General features: G+C 41.1%; 1 protein-coding gene and 1 pseudogene across 1 annotated transcript in view; one reads left to right on the top strand and one right to left on the bottom strand.

The window, feature by feature from the left end:
* The window catches only part of LOC149173799 (serine/threonine-protein kinase STY13-like), a 115,351-nt gene that overhangs the window by 39,494 nt on the left and 59,449 nt on the right, over positions 1-16,408 (bottom strand). The gene's annotated exons all lie outside the window — the stretch shown is intronic.
* On the top strand, positions 12,268-14,912 carry LOC149173800 (pyrophosphate-energized vacuolar membrane proton pump-like; annotated as a pseudogene).

Here is a 16,408-nt window from a genome sequence, read left to right as displayed (position 1 = left end):
TCAACCACGTAAGGTCAATTGGGTTTAGCCTAAGTGGTTGTGGGATGTAGTGTCATCCTCAACACCCAGATTTTATTCCTATAAGCAACATGGTGAGCTCATAATGAGTATATTATTGTAATAGATTTGAACCTTGTTGTTGATTTGGCCTTGCACATTGAAGAATCTAAGGTTTACCTTGGGTATAATCCTTGGAATGAGGGTAAATGCCCAAGGGTTTCCCCAAGATATGCTACCTGGAAAAAAAAGGATCAACCAAGTATAAATTCTCAATAATAGTCAAATTCAGATTTGGAACCATGGGTATAGATATCAATTTGCACAAACTTTAAAATCTCTTCTAAATTTTTGAAGTACACCTCCCTTGTTCACAGAATACTTCACCTACAATCCGCTATACCTATAATCCCAAAAAGTAATGTAGTAGACCAACATCCTTTGTGTCAAACTCATTGTTCAATCCCTTCTTAGACCATGAGATGGGGTGACTATAGTTACTTGTAATGATCAAATCATCTCCATACAAGACTAATACAACTAGATCAAATTTATCAAATATAAAATAAAAATATGAATATATAGAATTCTAGGAAAACCTTGAATTGTGTAACACATCGATCTTGGCATACCACACCTATGATGCCTATTTTTCCCATAAAGAGCTTTCTTCAACCTGCAAACATGGGTGTTCCTTCGATGTATCTCAAAACCTTTCAGCTAGTTTATTATATCTCTTCCTCAATCATAACATTTAGAAATGCAATTTTTATATCCATTTGATGTAAAGAGCAACCAAAACAAAAAGCCAAGGGCATAATGGTTCTAACAAAGGTCTACTTAGCCACTTGAGCAAAAGGCTTGTCTAACTACAAACCCAACTTTGTACTTATAAGTACTTCCATCAACTACATGGTTAATTTTGCAAAGTAATGTGGAATCAAACATTGATTTCTCAATATTCATGGAACTATCTTCTAGACATCATTCTTGGTAATAGAGTTATACTCTTCTATGATGGCATCACACCATACACGCTCTATAACTACTACTTCAATGTCAAATGGCTTAGCCTAAAAAATGGAATCCATCTATGTAAGAATAGTTGGAATCTTCTTATGTGCATGACTTCTCGAAAGTAGATTTACCTAAGGCAATTTGTTCCTTTACATATTATATGAAGCGAACAAAGTTCCTTCTACAAATTAATTACTCCAAAAGACTTGGAATATAAATATATCCATGAGGATACATATATTATATATTAAATGTGTGAATAAGAATGATAATGAATTTACAAATGAGAACAAGAGGCTTGCTTATATATCAGGCAAGTGTCTCTTCATGAAGTGTCATGTCTCATTTAGACATGCCTCTTCAACCTAATTACTAGTTAGCTAATAATTATTTATGCTTATCATCATTTACATTATTTTACATTATTTATATATATTTTATTTGTTACATTATAAGACTTAGGAAATCCATGTTGACTCTCTCATTGAACTAGAGGATGGTGGGGTTTCTCCTCCCTAGAAGCTAACATGAATTCGGTTTCTCATCTAATTTCATATCCGAATTTGGTATAGTTCATCCTCCTCAACCATTGTAGAAGGTTATTTATGAACTCCATCCTTCCTCACTGAACTTCACATTATGACTTAACATTGTCTTCTAATGTATCGAAACATAAATAGGTAGCCTTATAGATGTATAGAAGGGGTAAACAATGGTTGTTATACATAATTGTCTCTGGGAGCAAACAGGGCCCTTCAATAGCAATTCCTTTTCAAGAAATTGTGGAGTTGGTGAGGAGAATGCAACAAGTGAAAACAATGAATTTCAAATTGCAAGTGGATTTTCATAATCTTTCCAATAGGATAGTGGAACTAGAATCTAAGAATCTGATTTTAACAAGATGGAAATACAAAAACACTAGTAGTTCTTCACTACCCAAAGGATTATTTATATGTTGAACTTTCAAATCTTAAAAACACGCACACAAAAATCTAATCCCAACAAGCCATATTCAAGTAAGAGGTTGAGACTTGATAGGAAACACTCAATATTGGGTTCGAGTTATTTGCGGCAGGAATAGGGCACCACCCCCGACCACCCAACACCCCCCGAACCCCTCACATGGAACTCAAGAAATTTGTTCAAGACATATTATTGGAGCGTGCCAAACAAGATTAGGTGTTGAAACTAAAGGTGAGATGCCTCCCCCTGTCTTCAACACTACATTTGGACCCCTTACTAGCAGCCACTTTTTTTCTTCTAGAAAACTTAGACCTAAATTGAAGTGGGTTGTACAAGGAATCAAATGAAATGCAGGAAAGGAAATTAAACACACACATAGAGAAATATAATAGAGAGCAAAATAATATGGTGAAAACCCAACATCTATTTAATAAATGAAATAACATAATATAATAGAACACAATTGACTAGAATGGTGGTAGTTATCTCTGAAGAGAGAGAGATGGCGGCTACACGCGTTCACAAAACTTATTACAAGAGGTCGAAAGAATGGCCTTTTAACATAGAGAAAAAAACCTAGAGGTCCAAAACCCTAACCCTAGAAGATGAAGTGCAAAATGGTCTACGAGCCCTAAGGTGATTACCTGGTACATCAATTTTCCAAGGGTGCTACTTTTGTAGACAATATTAGTTTCGGGCACACAACAACACATTGGAAAGAACTACCTCATAACTACAACTTCTAACAAGGGCCAAGGTATGTTATGGCAATCCTTCAACCCCCAAACTGCTAAAAAACATCATTTAGGGCCTCAAAATGACCCAAATGTTTGGGACCCAAGAGACCATAGAAAAATTTGCCAAGAAGATAGAGAACTATTGAGTCAATGGAAGAGATGGGTGGCCAATTCAGTCAGGATTGAATTTTGTGCAACGAAGTTGCTACATTGCCTTCGAGGTATCCAACATTAAATAACCCTGCAACCCAAGGAAAGGGGGAATACTTAGTTCAAAAGCATTTTCACCCACAACCTTTGTGATTTTGTAAGACCCATATTGAAGTTGTTTAAGCTTCCTATGAGGCCTTGTGAGGCACTCTTTCTATAAATGCAACCACGCCTTATCACCAACCTGAAACTTGTGTGGAACCCTATGTTAGTCATGTCGTTGCTTGTACTTGGTATTGGCTTTCTGCAGAATATCACAAACCTATTGTTGGAGGTATTGGATCCATTCAATAAATTTTGTTGCTCTATTTGCCTCAACCTGAGCATGAGAGGAATCTACTAGTGATGATGCAATGGGCATAGCTACATTAATTGGGGCCAATGCTTGGAACCTCAAGCACACCCGTAAAGGAACATTGCCAATAGAGCTATGGAGGGATTTGTTATAGCTATGCTTGGAATTATACATGTGCAATATATGCATGATCATCCTGTTGGGGATGAAAGGTGATCGATTTGGTAAACTTGGTATCCATCAAAGACCATAGGATGGACCAGAAGGTACTGAGGAACCTATTGTCCTTATCTGAAATAATGGTTTGAGATAGCCCAAAATGAACCCAAACACACTCAAAGAAGAGTTGAGCAATAGCTTTAGTTGTGATACTCTTCTTACATGGTGGCAAAATGGCCATCTAAGAGAATTGATTGATAACCACAAATGCACAATCGTTGCCATGCTTGGTGGAGGGAAAACTTGATATGTAATCCATGGAAACTGACCCCCAGGGCTTGTCTGGCATAGGCAGAGAAGTGTACAACCCCCACTTCTTAATGGCTAGTTTAGCAATGGCATGAACATTGCACGATCTAATATACCAGTGAACATCCTATCAAAGCTTTGACTAGTATGAATACTGCTAGAGTACTTGCTTCTATCTTCTCCACACCAAAGTCCCCTACCACCAGACTATAATGCACCTCCTGAATTAGCTTGGCACAGTTGCTTGAAGGAAGACAAAGGTGGCCCAGGAAGGACAAGGGCACATTCTTGAGGTGGAAGTTTGGAACTTGTTTGCCTGCAAACAATGTGTGATATGTGGCAACGAAGTTAGAGTCGTTGTTGTATAATTGTGGCCACCCGGAGATCTCGTGCCCACAAGAGTTAAGAACTATGGTTAGCGCCGCAATCACGGGCCATCTGAGATAGTCTACAACGTGTTACCCTTCTTATATTTGACATTCAAGTGGAATTGTTGCAGGTATGTGGACCATTTATGATGGTGGTCATTATGTAACTTTCTTTGTGTCTGCATGAATCGCAAAGGCATGTGATCAGTGTGTATGATCATCTCCTTCCTTGGAATATAATGCTTCCACTGTCAATATGGCTACACGATGGAGTACATCTCCTTGTCATAGGTGGGGTATCTCCAAATAGTATCAAAGATTGTTTCACTGTGACAGGCCATCAATTGTCTTTGTTGAGTAAGGAATACATCAACATCATAGTTGAAGGCATCTGTCTTAATCTCAAATGGATGTTGCAGGTCTAGCAAGATGAGGAGTGATGCAGAGCAAAGGCAATGTTTCAGATCCTTAAATGATTTTTGTTGTGACTTGGACAAGGAAAATTGTGCTTTAGCTCCACCCTTGGTCACTTGATTTAAGGGCCAAGCAATATGAGAGAACCCCAACATGAACTTCCGATAGAAGTTAGCAAGGCCCAAGATGTTATGGAGCTCTACTGGAGAAGTCAGGGCTAGCTAATCCTAAATGACTTGGATCTCGGTTGGGTTCACAAGCACCCCATGTTCATCCACAATGTATCCAAAAGACTGAGTTCGTTCCACACCAAATGAGAATTTCTCGATATTGTCATACAACTTGTGTTGTCACAAGGTGCTAAGGACATCCTGAATGTGCTGCAAATATTCTACCCAAGTTCTACTGAAGATGAGGATGTCATCCAAATATACAACCATTAAAGAGTTTGTGAATGGCCACAAGATATCATCCATCATCCTCATAAACATCGTTGGATCATTAGTCAAGCCAAAGGGCACGACCAACCACTCAAACGCACCTTCTTTAAATTTGAAGGTTGTCTTACATACATCAATTTGTTCAATTGGAACTTGCTGGTAGACTAACTTCAAATCAACCTTACTAATAAAGAACTTGGCACTCATAGGTTGATCAAGAAGATTGTCAATCTGGGGGAATCGAGTATGTTCTTGATAGTGATTTTGTTCAAAGCTCTACACTCAATACAGAGTCTCCACGTCCCATCCTTCTACACCAACATAATTGGACTCCCACAAGATAAGGAGCTCAGTCGAATGTTGGCCTCTGACAATTTATTTCCTCATTCTCCAAGAGAGAGCCTCTATATATTGGGTCATTAAGTAAAGTAGCACAAAATAACAAGTCAATTGAGTGTTTGACCTAGTAATGCAGAGGCACCCCCATAGCTTGAGCAAAAATATCTCTATCTCTACAATCTTTCCCACATGTTTGTGTTGTGTAGAGAGTTCCCGTGCTAAGGATGTGGTGGTCGCAATGACCCTCCTTTCACCTTTTGATCGAACCATGAAGAGGGCAATCTTTGCAATCTGAGAGATTACCTTTCGCCACTATTTTTCTAAGACCAACAAAATTGCAATAGTTGGAACTACCTCTAGTACCATGTAGAGTTGACCTCCTAGAGTAACAGCAACGCTATGGAGACAGAACTCATAAATAGCATGATTTTCTACATATAAGGTTGTCCTAAAATAACAACACAAACTTCAAGCAGGCATCATCACACAATACCTTATCTTTGAAGGGTTTGATATCGTAGGATAGGCAACAATGATGATTGACATAGATGTCTCATCCATGGCTCAACCAACCAATGGTGTATGGTTGTGGGTGTGGATTGTCCGCAGCTTCAATCTCTTTGATGACGTCAACTGAGATCAAGTCATTGTAAATGACTAAATGTAATGGGGTCCCCTTCACCCACATTTGTGAAGGGAAGAAGTGTTCCCCCTCTTCAAGCTCCTATGGCTCTTTTGATTGGATCTTTGTAGTCATGATGGTAGCATTGGGTTCTACATAGATGATCTACCTTCCTTTATCCTATTTTGAATCAACACCAGAGCCAAAGTCTATTCCTTTTCTTTAAGCTCTACCAACAATGACTGTTTCATACAATAATCATCAGCGTTGTGCCAGGGGATTTTGTGGAACTCATGCCCTTTCTAGTGTACATTTTTTACTTCACATTACCCTTATTTGCCAGTGACTTGGGCTAGTTGTCTTGAGGTTGGCACTCCTTGCTCTGTCCCTTGTTCTGTGAATTTGGGCTACCTGTTCTAGGCTCGATTTGCAAACCCGAACTCCTGCTTATTCTCCTACTTCAATTTCTACTTTATTTGACAGCATATTGATAAGCAGCTCCCGGTGAGGAGATGCCCAAAAGATCCATCTTCGTTTGGATGTACATCTGCAAACCACTACAATATTTTAGAACCAAGTGGTGCTCAGTGTCTTTGATACCTAGATTTGAGTAAAACATATGGAAAATATTGGTGTACTCCAGAAACTCTTGGTCTCTCTCTTGTCGTAGGGTTGTCCATCTCGTGTACAGGTTATTATAGTTCCCTACAAGGTAGAATTATGCCTTAAAGGCATAAACAAACGCTTTACAAGTGGGTCCTACCTTGAATATCACAGACTCATCTTCATTTTGTCTCTTCAAATAACCTTCCCACCAATCTTTGACATGGGGAAGGGCTTTCGGCATCACAACGGTGATCTTTTCATTGTCAAAAAAAATTTAGATAGAATAATAGCCCTCTAACAGATTTAACCAATTCTCCAACGCACATGCATCTATTTGGCCTTCAAAAAAGGGGAAATCAAAAGTTAGCGTGTACCTTGAAAGGTGATGCACCTCCAAAATTATCGTTGGTTGAAGCTGCCTCGATCGTTGTTGGAAATCGTTGAAGGATCTAGGAAAAATTGTTCATCTCATTCCTCTATTGTGGGAGTACTTCCTCAAGCAACAACTTGATGGGATCTCTTGCTCCATCATCTCTCTCTTTTCTTCCGCCATGGGAGGTTGCTTGGGTTGGCAAGAGAGATCATTCCCAAGTGAAACTAGCTCGAGACCCAACTCCCTGTACCATAACCTTATCAGGGCCATGTACCAAGAAACAATAAGCAGCAAATTGCTCCAATACCACTGATCTGAGTTGTACAATGATTGAAATGAAAGGCTAGAAAGGAAATGAAACACACATACAAAGATATAATAAAGAGCTCAATAACATGGTGAAAACCCAACTTCTATTAATAGATGAAATAGTAGAATATTGTAGAAAACAACCAGGAAGATTAATAGTAGTTATCTCTAAAGAAAGAGAGATGGCAATTACATGCATTCACAAAAATTGTTACAAGAGGCTCAAAGAATGGGTTTTTAATGTAAAGAAAGAACCTAGAGGTCCAAAACCCGAAGATGAAGTGCTAAAAGGTTTACGAGCTCCAGGGTGGTTAGTTGGTACATCTATGAGAATTTCTAAACTGAAATTCTACTACAACAACTGATTTATTCCACCTACTTATTATTCACAATAAGTTATTTGCGAAATCCCTTCGGCAAATATTAAAATAAATTCTACTGCAGTTATCCCACAATTACCCAGAGAAAAATACATGCACAAGAACCAATCACATCAACACAATTGTTTTTGGACAATTGTCCCCGGAAAAACCTAATGTGGGAAAATCGGTGCAGCAGATGAGGGCTTTATTAATCTTCAGCAACAATTGCTTTAACAAGGAATGATTTTACAGAGAAACTAAAAGAAAACACCTGAGACTTTCCCTTTGAGACTTTCTGACACTTTGGAAACCCTGCTCCCACTCTTGCGTCACTCTGCGTGGCCCTGAGTGGCTCTGCGTCCCTCTGCGTCAGCCTGCGTTTCTCTCTGTGTTGTCTCCCACTGTCCCTGTGTCACCTCCTCCTCAGTCACAGCCTCTTGCTGACACCCTCCTCTTCCTCCACTGTGCAACTCTCCCTCTAAAATCGATCTCCTTCACTAGAGAATCGATTTTCCTAGAGATACTGAGTATCTGTCGTTGTGTCTCTAAATGATCCTCAAGTCTTCTCTTATACTTTTCCTGTTGACGAATCAACGACCGAGATTAAGTCCCTAATCAAGGGCTAAAATTAAAATAGACTTAATCGTCGTCTCTTAGAAACTTCTCACCCTTATCTTTATTAATACCCATTAATATTTTTATTTTCCTAAGTTTAGACTTAGGAACCCATTAAAAATATTAATTATTTTAATAACTCCTCATCCAGGTGGAATTTCTCAAAACAATTTCTGGGTCTTGGAGATCTCATGTGCCTTAGCCTCTCCTCCAAATTTCAAGGCTAGAGCACATCCGATGCTACCAAAAATCAACACTCCCTCTTAGTGAGGAATGTGCTCTAGCAATGCTTCACTATAGAAACATCACACTGATCTTCTGCATCGGTACATGTGCTGATGCTTGGCTGCTGCCTCACATCCCCTGCACTGTTGCTTCTTGTATTGCTGCCCATGACACTACTATTGCCACTGTTGCACCTGTACTACAGCTCCCTCTTAACATGCTGCCCATAGCACTGCCACTGCTAACTGTTGCACTGCAACTCCTGACACTTATCCATTTCTGCCACTGAAATGGATTCTTTACCATCCCCATCTTCTCCCTGAAATAAACAAACTTTGTTCTTCCTAGAGCCTTGGTGAGGATGTCTACCACCTGTTCTCCTGTAGGAGTGTACCTCAATTGTACTGCTCCTCGTTGGACACAGTCTCTAACAAAGTGACACCTGATATCAATGTGCTTCGACCGGTCATGAAATACTGGATTCTCAGAGAACTTGATGCAACTTTGATTATCACACATGATCCTAGTTGCTTCCATCCTTCTCCTGAATAGATTCACAAGCAATTTCCTAAGCAATATGGCTTCACAAAAAGTTGTGGTAGCTGCCATATATTCTGCTTCAGCTGAGCTTAGAGCCACGGATTTATGTTTCCTACTACACCAGGAGATCATTATTGATCCAATATTGAAACAGTACCCAGTTGTACTTTTCCGATCTACTGAACTTCTAGCCCATTCTGTGTCAATGAACCCACGTAGCCTGATGTCATTGCCTTTGGTGTACAATAGTCCATGCTCGATTGTTCCTTGTGTATACCTGAGGACATGTTTGGTTGTTGCCCAGTGCACCCTCTTAGGTTCCACCATGAACTGACTGAGGGTGTTGACAGCGTAACAAATGTTTGGCTTGGTATTGAACAGATACATTAGGGACCCTATAAGCTGCCTGTACAAGATGGGATCAATGTCTTTATCTTATGATGCATCAATCTTCTTCCAATTGGTGATCATTGGAGTAGTCATAGGTCTACAATCCTGCATCCTGAATCTCTTCAAGATTTCTATAGTATATCTCCTATGTCCAAGGAAGATCTCACCCTTCTACTGCCAAACTTCCAACCCCAGGAAATAATGCATCTGTCCCAAATCCTTCATGTCGAATTTTGTGGCTAGGTTCTTCTTGCAATCTTTTATGAGCCTGGATGATCCTGCCAAGAAGAGATCATCCACATATAATACTAGGATTAAAGGCTCATTCTCTACGACCAGATTAGGGTCTATGTCAGTCTTGACAAACCCCATCCTCTGCAAGCAGCCATCAATTTGACCGTACCATGCTCTAGGTGCTTGTTTAAGCCCATACAAGGCTTTCTTTAATCTGCATACATGAGATTTCTTCTCATGTGTCTCAAAACCTTCTAGTTGTTCAATGTATACTTCCTCTTCTATTACCCAGTTCAAGAATGTCATCTTGACATCCATCTGATGAATCTCCCACCCCATCTGTGCTGCAAAAGATATCATGATTCTAATAGAAGTATAACTAGCTACTGGGGCAAAGGTTTCTTCGTAGTCTATCCCTTCCTTCTGAGCATACCCCTTAGCCACAAACCTGGCTTTGTATTTCTCCACACTGTCATCTGCAGCATATTTGACCTTGTAGATCCATCTCGAACCTACCACTAATCTGTCCTGAGGCCTAGGTACCACTTCCCAGACATCATTGACCATTATAGAGTTGTATTCCTCCACCATAGCATCTACCCATACTTGATGTTGAACGGCCTCCTGAAAACTAGAAGGTTCCCCAACTTGAGCTATGAAGGCCTAGTATCTGTCTGGTTGTCTTCGCTCCCTTTTATTATTCTTGGGTGCACCAATGAAGTCCTCTGCATCCCATAGAATTTGTCGGAGTTCCTGGCTCGTTCTTCCACTGGTAGTAGGCACATCTATCAGCTCTTCCTCTTCTTGAGATTCCTCCTGTTCTGAAGCTTTGTCTTCAGGAGAATTTCTGGTACTAGTTTCCGTTGGTCGAAGTGGTTTGACCAACAGCTCGTCTTTCGACTGCTCCTCGAAAGGCATTTCTCGGGATTTCCTGAAAGCTCTGTCCTCCATGAACTTTACATCCCGTCGAACTACTACCTTCCTACTCCCTAGAAGATAGACTCTATATGCCTTAGCATTCTCGCTATATCCCACAAGATATCCTTTCTCAGCAATTTGATCTGATTTTTTTCTCTTTTCTTCGTGTATACGGCAATACACTAAACTCCCAAATATCCTGAAATGATTGACTTCAGGTGTCTTCCCTGTGAAGACCTTCTCCGAAGTGATTTTGCCCAATGCCTTATGTGGAGTCTTGTTCTGGACATAAACTGTCGTGCTGCATGCTTCTGCCCACAGAAATTTAGGCATATCCTGATCATACAACATTGCCCTAGTTGCTTCCACAATAGTCCTGTTTTTCCTTTCTGCTACTCCATTCTGCTCCAAATTTTAGGGAGTTGTCCACTCCCTTATGATGCCTTCCTTAGCGCAAAAATCGGTGAAGTCCTTGTCAACATACTCTCTACCATTGTCTGAGCGCAACACTTTTATCTTCTTTCCTGTTAGATTCTCCACTAGAGCCTTGAACTCTTTGAATCGACCAAAAACCTCATCCTTGGTTTTCAGTAAGTAGATCCAAGTCTTTCTGGAATGGTCATCGATGAAGGTGACGAAGTATTCGGCACCACTAAGAGCTTTTGTGGACATCGGTCTGCAGATATCTGAGTGTATCAATCCTAGCACACTCTTAGCCCTATTGTTACTTCTGGAAAACGTTGCTTTGGCATGCTTGCCCAGAGCACACCCTCTGCATGCACCATCTCGTTCGGTACTTAGTTCTAGAACTCCTGATATTGTTTTCCTGAGAATTCTCAGAGCCCCATGGTGTAAGTGTCCCATCCTCCTGTGCCATAGTTCATTCAAAACTTTGTCTCCATTACTGCTTATCTGTGCCATTGGTGATTCTAGTTGCAACCTGTACAACCTGTTACCTCTGATTCCAATCTGGACCTTCCTTTTTCCAACTCAAGTGTTTGACATATACTTTCTCCTTAATGAAGAAAACATCATAGCCCTTGTTTTGAATTTGAGATACAGAGAGTAAGTTCATCCCCAATCCTGGCACATGCAGCACATTGGTTGCTCGAAGCCGCTATTAGAATAATGTTATTTTAGTGTTTAATGCTCATCTGTGATCTTATTAGCAGTTTCTTATTAGAAACTTGTTGTTTCTATTTTCTTAGTAGAAACTTGTTGTTTCTATAAATACAGTTGTATTACTTATTGAGCTCCATTGCTCATTGTAAATCAATTCAATTCATTCATTGGTTATGGTATCAGAGCTCAGGCATTTTTTTTGAAATAATTTTTCATTGTTTGAAAATTTTCGTGCTTCATTTCGAAAAAAAAAAAAAAATTGGGCGTCACAATTTCTGGGTCGCAGTTTTTTTTTTGGGCGTCACGTTTGTTTTCCGCTGGAGTTAGTTTGCGATTTGGGATTCGAAGCAGAGGGTTCTGACATTGCTGAAACAGACGCTTCAGGAGTGCAAAACCCACTTGATTTTGACGGGAATCAGCACTTGTTGACGGCAAATCCCACTTGATTGTTAATGCGGTCAAATAAAACTCGGGTTCACTGCTGTTGAATATTCCCGACAATAGACAGACTCGACGACGTTGGCGCAAAGTCGCATCACGGATGCAGCTTTCGATTCTCCGCCAGTTATCGCCATTTTGGACCCGTTTCTGCAACTAGTGCAAGTAATCCTCCAAACAATATTGTCTATATCCCGATCTTGGGCTCCGGCGTGTGGCTGGCGGGTTCACTGCTGTTGAATATTCCCGACAATAGACAGACTCGATGACGTTGGCACAAAGTTGCATCGCGGATGCAGCTTTCGATTCTTCGCCAGTTATCGCCATTTTGGACCCATTTCTGCAACTAGTGCAAGTAATCCTCCAAACAGTACTGTCTATATCCCGATCTTGGGCTCCGGCGTGTGGCTGGCGACGAGGCACGGGACAGAGTGCAAGAAGTTCCTGACCGGGCCGGTTGTAATTCTCGGGCTTTTCGTAATGCTGGTTTCTCTGGCCGGATTCATAGGTGCTTGCTTCAGGGTTTCGTGCCTGCTCTGGATCTATTTGTTCGTGACGTTCCTGCCCATAATCTTGCTGTTTTTCTGCACGATCTTTGCATTTGTGGTGACGAACCAAGAGGCGGAGAAGAGAGTGTGAGAGAGACTGTGGCGTGGAGCTTTTACGACAGATGAAGTAACACGTATCAGGTTTAAAAATATTTCTGGTTCTTTTTCACGCTTCGGAGGTTTATAATCTTTAGTCTCCAATTTTATTTTATTTTATTTTGAGGAGGAACGATGTCCCTCTGCTGTATCGTGCACGCAAAAGGCACTAACATCTGACATTTTCGAGCCTCTTGCGTTCGTATTCTGTCATTTGCTCTATATATATATATATATATCAGCTCGTGTGGTGCCTTTTTGCGTGGTTCGAACTTGTTTGTACCTTGCTGGGCTGGACGTGTGGCCTCACTATGAAAGTCTGATCTGTTAGCTTATTCTTGGGCAGACTATCTCTGAATTTGAGTGCTGGAATATTATCTCAAGGGACCGTGTCATACAAGGAATTTGAATAAGCGAACTCATTTTTATTCACCGAGTACCAGTACATGGGTATTTTCATGGTCTGCTTTGCTGCCCTTATATTTTTGTTCCTTGGTTCAGTGGAGAAATTCAGTACAAAAAGTCAGCCTTGCAACAAAGAAGCGATGTGCAAGCCAACCCTCGCATTCATTACTGCCTTCCGATCTGGTGTTGTTATGGGCTTTCTGCTTGTTGCAAATGGACTGTTGGTACTTTTCATTGCCATTACCCTTTTCAAGTTGTACTATGGAAATGACTGGGAGGGTCTTTTTGAAGCCATTACCATGGTCTTGGTGGTTCTTCCATGGCTCTGTTTGGCAGAGTAGGTGGTGGTATTTACACCAAAGCTGCAGATGTAGGTGCTGATCTTGTTGGCAAGGTTGAGAGGAACATTCCTGAAGACGATCCACGCAACCCATTTGCCATTGCTGATAATGTTGGTGACAATGTTGGAGATATTGCTGGTATGGGATCAGATCTATTTGGGTCCTATGCTGAATCTTTCTGTGCAGCTCTGGTTGTTGCATCCATATCATCATTTGGAAACTCTCATGATCTTACTGCCATGTGTTACCCCTTGCTCATTAGTTCAATGGGTATCATTGCTTGCTTAATCACAACTCTTTTTGCAACTGACATATTTGAGATCAAGGCTGTGAAGGAAATTGAGCCTGCATTGAAAAAGCAGCTTATTATCTCCACAGTAGTGATGACTATTGGCATTGCTGTTGTAAGCCTAGTTGCATTACCTTCATCCTTCACTATCTTCAATTTTGGTGCCTAGAAGGTTGTAAAGCACTGGGAGCTTTTCTTCTGTGTTGCTATTAGTTTGTGGTCTGGCCTTGTTATTGGTTTTGTCACTGAGTACTACACTAGTAATGCTTACAGCCCTGTCCAAGATGTTGTTGATTCATGCAAGACTGGAGCAGCAACTAATGTTATATTTGGGTTGGCTTTGGGATACAAATCTGTTATTATTCCCATATTTGCTATTGCAGTAAGCATTTTTGTCAGTTTTAGTTTGGCTGCCATGTATGGTATTGCAGTAGCTGCTTTGGGCATGCTCAGCACAATTGCAACTGGATTGGCCATCGATGCATATGGACCCATCAGTGACAATGCTGGTGGAATTGCTGAGATGGCTGGCATGAGTCACAGGATCCGTGAAAGGACAGATGCCCTTGATGCAGCTGGAAACACTACCGCCGCCATTGGCAAGGGCTTTGCTATTTGTTCAGCTGCATTGGTGTCACTTGCATTGTTTGGAGCCTTCGTCAGCCGTGCTGCAATTCAAACTGTGGATGTCTTAACACCAAAAGTGTTCATTGGTTTAATTGTTGGGGCAATGCTTCCTTATTGGTTCTCTGCAATGACAATGAAAAGTGTTGGTAGTGCAGCACTGAAAATGGTTGAAGAGGTTAGGAGGCAATTCAACACCATCCCTGGTCTGATGGAAGGTCATGCGAAGCCAGATTATGGAACTTGTGTGAAGATATCAACTGATGCCTCGCTAAAAGAGATGATTCCTCCTAGTTGCCTTGTGATGCTTACACCTCTCATTGTTGGTACTTTATTTGGTGTGGAAACTCTATCAGGTGTCTTTGCTGGTGCTCTTGTATCTGGTGTGCAGGTTGCTATTTCTGCTTCCAACACTGGTGGTGCTTCTGATCCTGATAAGAAGAAAAGTGTGCAGTGTAATTACTGTCACAAGTTCGGCCACATGAAGAAAGATTGCCGACAGAGGATTGCTTCTGAACAGAAGAAGCAGGGAGGGTCTCATCAAAAAGCGAATGTTGCAAAACATTCTGAGCAGAAGGAATCTGACCTTTTATGCCTTTATGGCTAAGAGGTCCTCAGATCATGCCCCGTCTTCTGCCTGGTACATTGACTCTGGTGCATCATGTCATTTCTCTCACAGGCGTGACTGGTTTATTGACTTCTCATCTTTCAGTCATTCCGTGATATTTGGCGGAGGTGAGGAGTACACAGTAGTTGGCAGAGGTACAGATCTAGTCTGATGGGCACACACTCATCTTCCTGAATGTGTACTATGTTCCTGGTATGGAAATTAATCTGTTGTCTATCAGCCAGATTATGAGGAACTCTCCTCAGCTCATTGTGGTGTTCAGTGCACACAAGTGCTCCATTATTGACAGGGAAACTCGTCTTACAGTTGATGTTGGCCTAGAGGATCACGGTCTATACAGGCTTCTTGACACTGGTGATTCTCCAGAAGTGGCTCTAGCAGCTCGTGTTTCTCCCATCAGCACTCTGTGGCATCAGAGATATGGGCATCTAAATTTTCAGTATCTCTCTCAGCTATCACGGGAGGGACTTGTGTCAAGGTTACCTAATATTCAGACTCAGCAATTGGGAGTGTGCGGCGCTTGTCAAGCTGGCAAGAAACATCAGTCTTCATTCAAGGATGGAGAATCTTGGCGCGCATCTAAGGTACTCCAGTTAATTCATGCTGATATTTGTGGTCCTATGAATATATCTTCAGTTACTGGTTGCAAATATTTTTTTCTTATTGTAGATGATTTCAGTAGAAAGATGTGGGTATACTTTCTAAAACATAAATCTGATGTATTTAGTATCTTTCAAAAGTTTAAGTCCTTAGTTGAAAAAGAGTCTGGCTGTAATATCATAACTCTTAGGATAGATAATGGGGGGGGGGGGAATTTTGTTCTTCTACTTTCTCCAACTTCTGTGATACCCATGGCATCAAACACCAGTTAACTACACCCTACACTCCTCAGCAGAACAGTGTTGTCGAACGTCGCAATCGTACGATTGTTGAAATGGCTCGTTCCATGTTACAACACAAGAGTGTTCCGAACAAATTTTGCGCTGAAGCAGTGTTTACTGTTGTCTATCTTCTTAACCGATCACCTACTCAGGCTGTTAAGGGGAAGACTCCAGAAGAGGTTTGGTCTGGCCGTAAGCCTAAGATCAATCACCTCAAAGTGTTTGGCTCAATTGCATATGTTTGGATTCCAGTTGCTAAGCGCTCTAAGTTGGACTCCAAAAACCAGAAACTCATGATGACAGGGTACAGTGATCACCACAAGGCCTATAGGCTGATAGATTTAGACACTGATCGTCTTATCTTCAGTCGAGACATAGCATTTGATGAAGACAGAGGGTTCTTTCAGTCCCCTCCTTAGCAGTGTTCTGAGGATCAGCCTCCCAGTGTTCTTCTTCTGTTAGGTCCACCTGATGGGAGGGATGATGCAGCATCAGTATTTGATGATGCACTACTTGAGTTCCCTCCGAAAAATAATCCTCCTCTCTCTGCTCCTGTTATTCCTGAACTGCCTCCACCTACTCCAGATATTGGTT

The sequence above is a fragment of the Pinus tabuliformis genome, chromosome 4_2 (genome assembly GCF_031772625.1).
Source record: "Pinus tabuliformis cultivar Carrire ecotype Pingquan chromosome 4_2, CPIR1, whole genome shotgun sequence".
NCBI classification, from domain to species: Eukaryota; Viridiplantae; Streptophyta; class Pinopsida; order Pinales; family Pinaceae; genus Pinus; species Pinus tabuliformis.
Note: the sequence above shows the minus strand (reverse complement) of the source record. Positions and strands in the feature narration are given on the sequence as shown.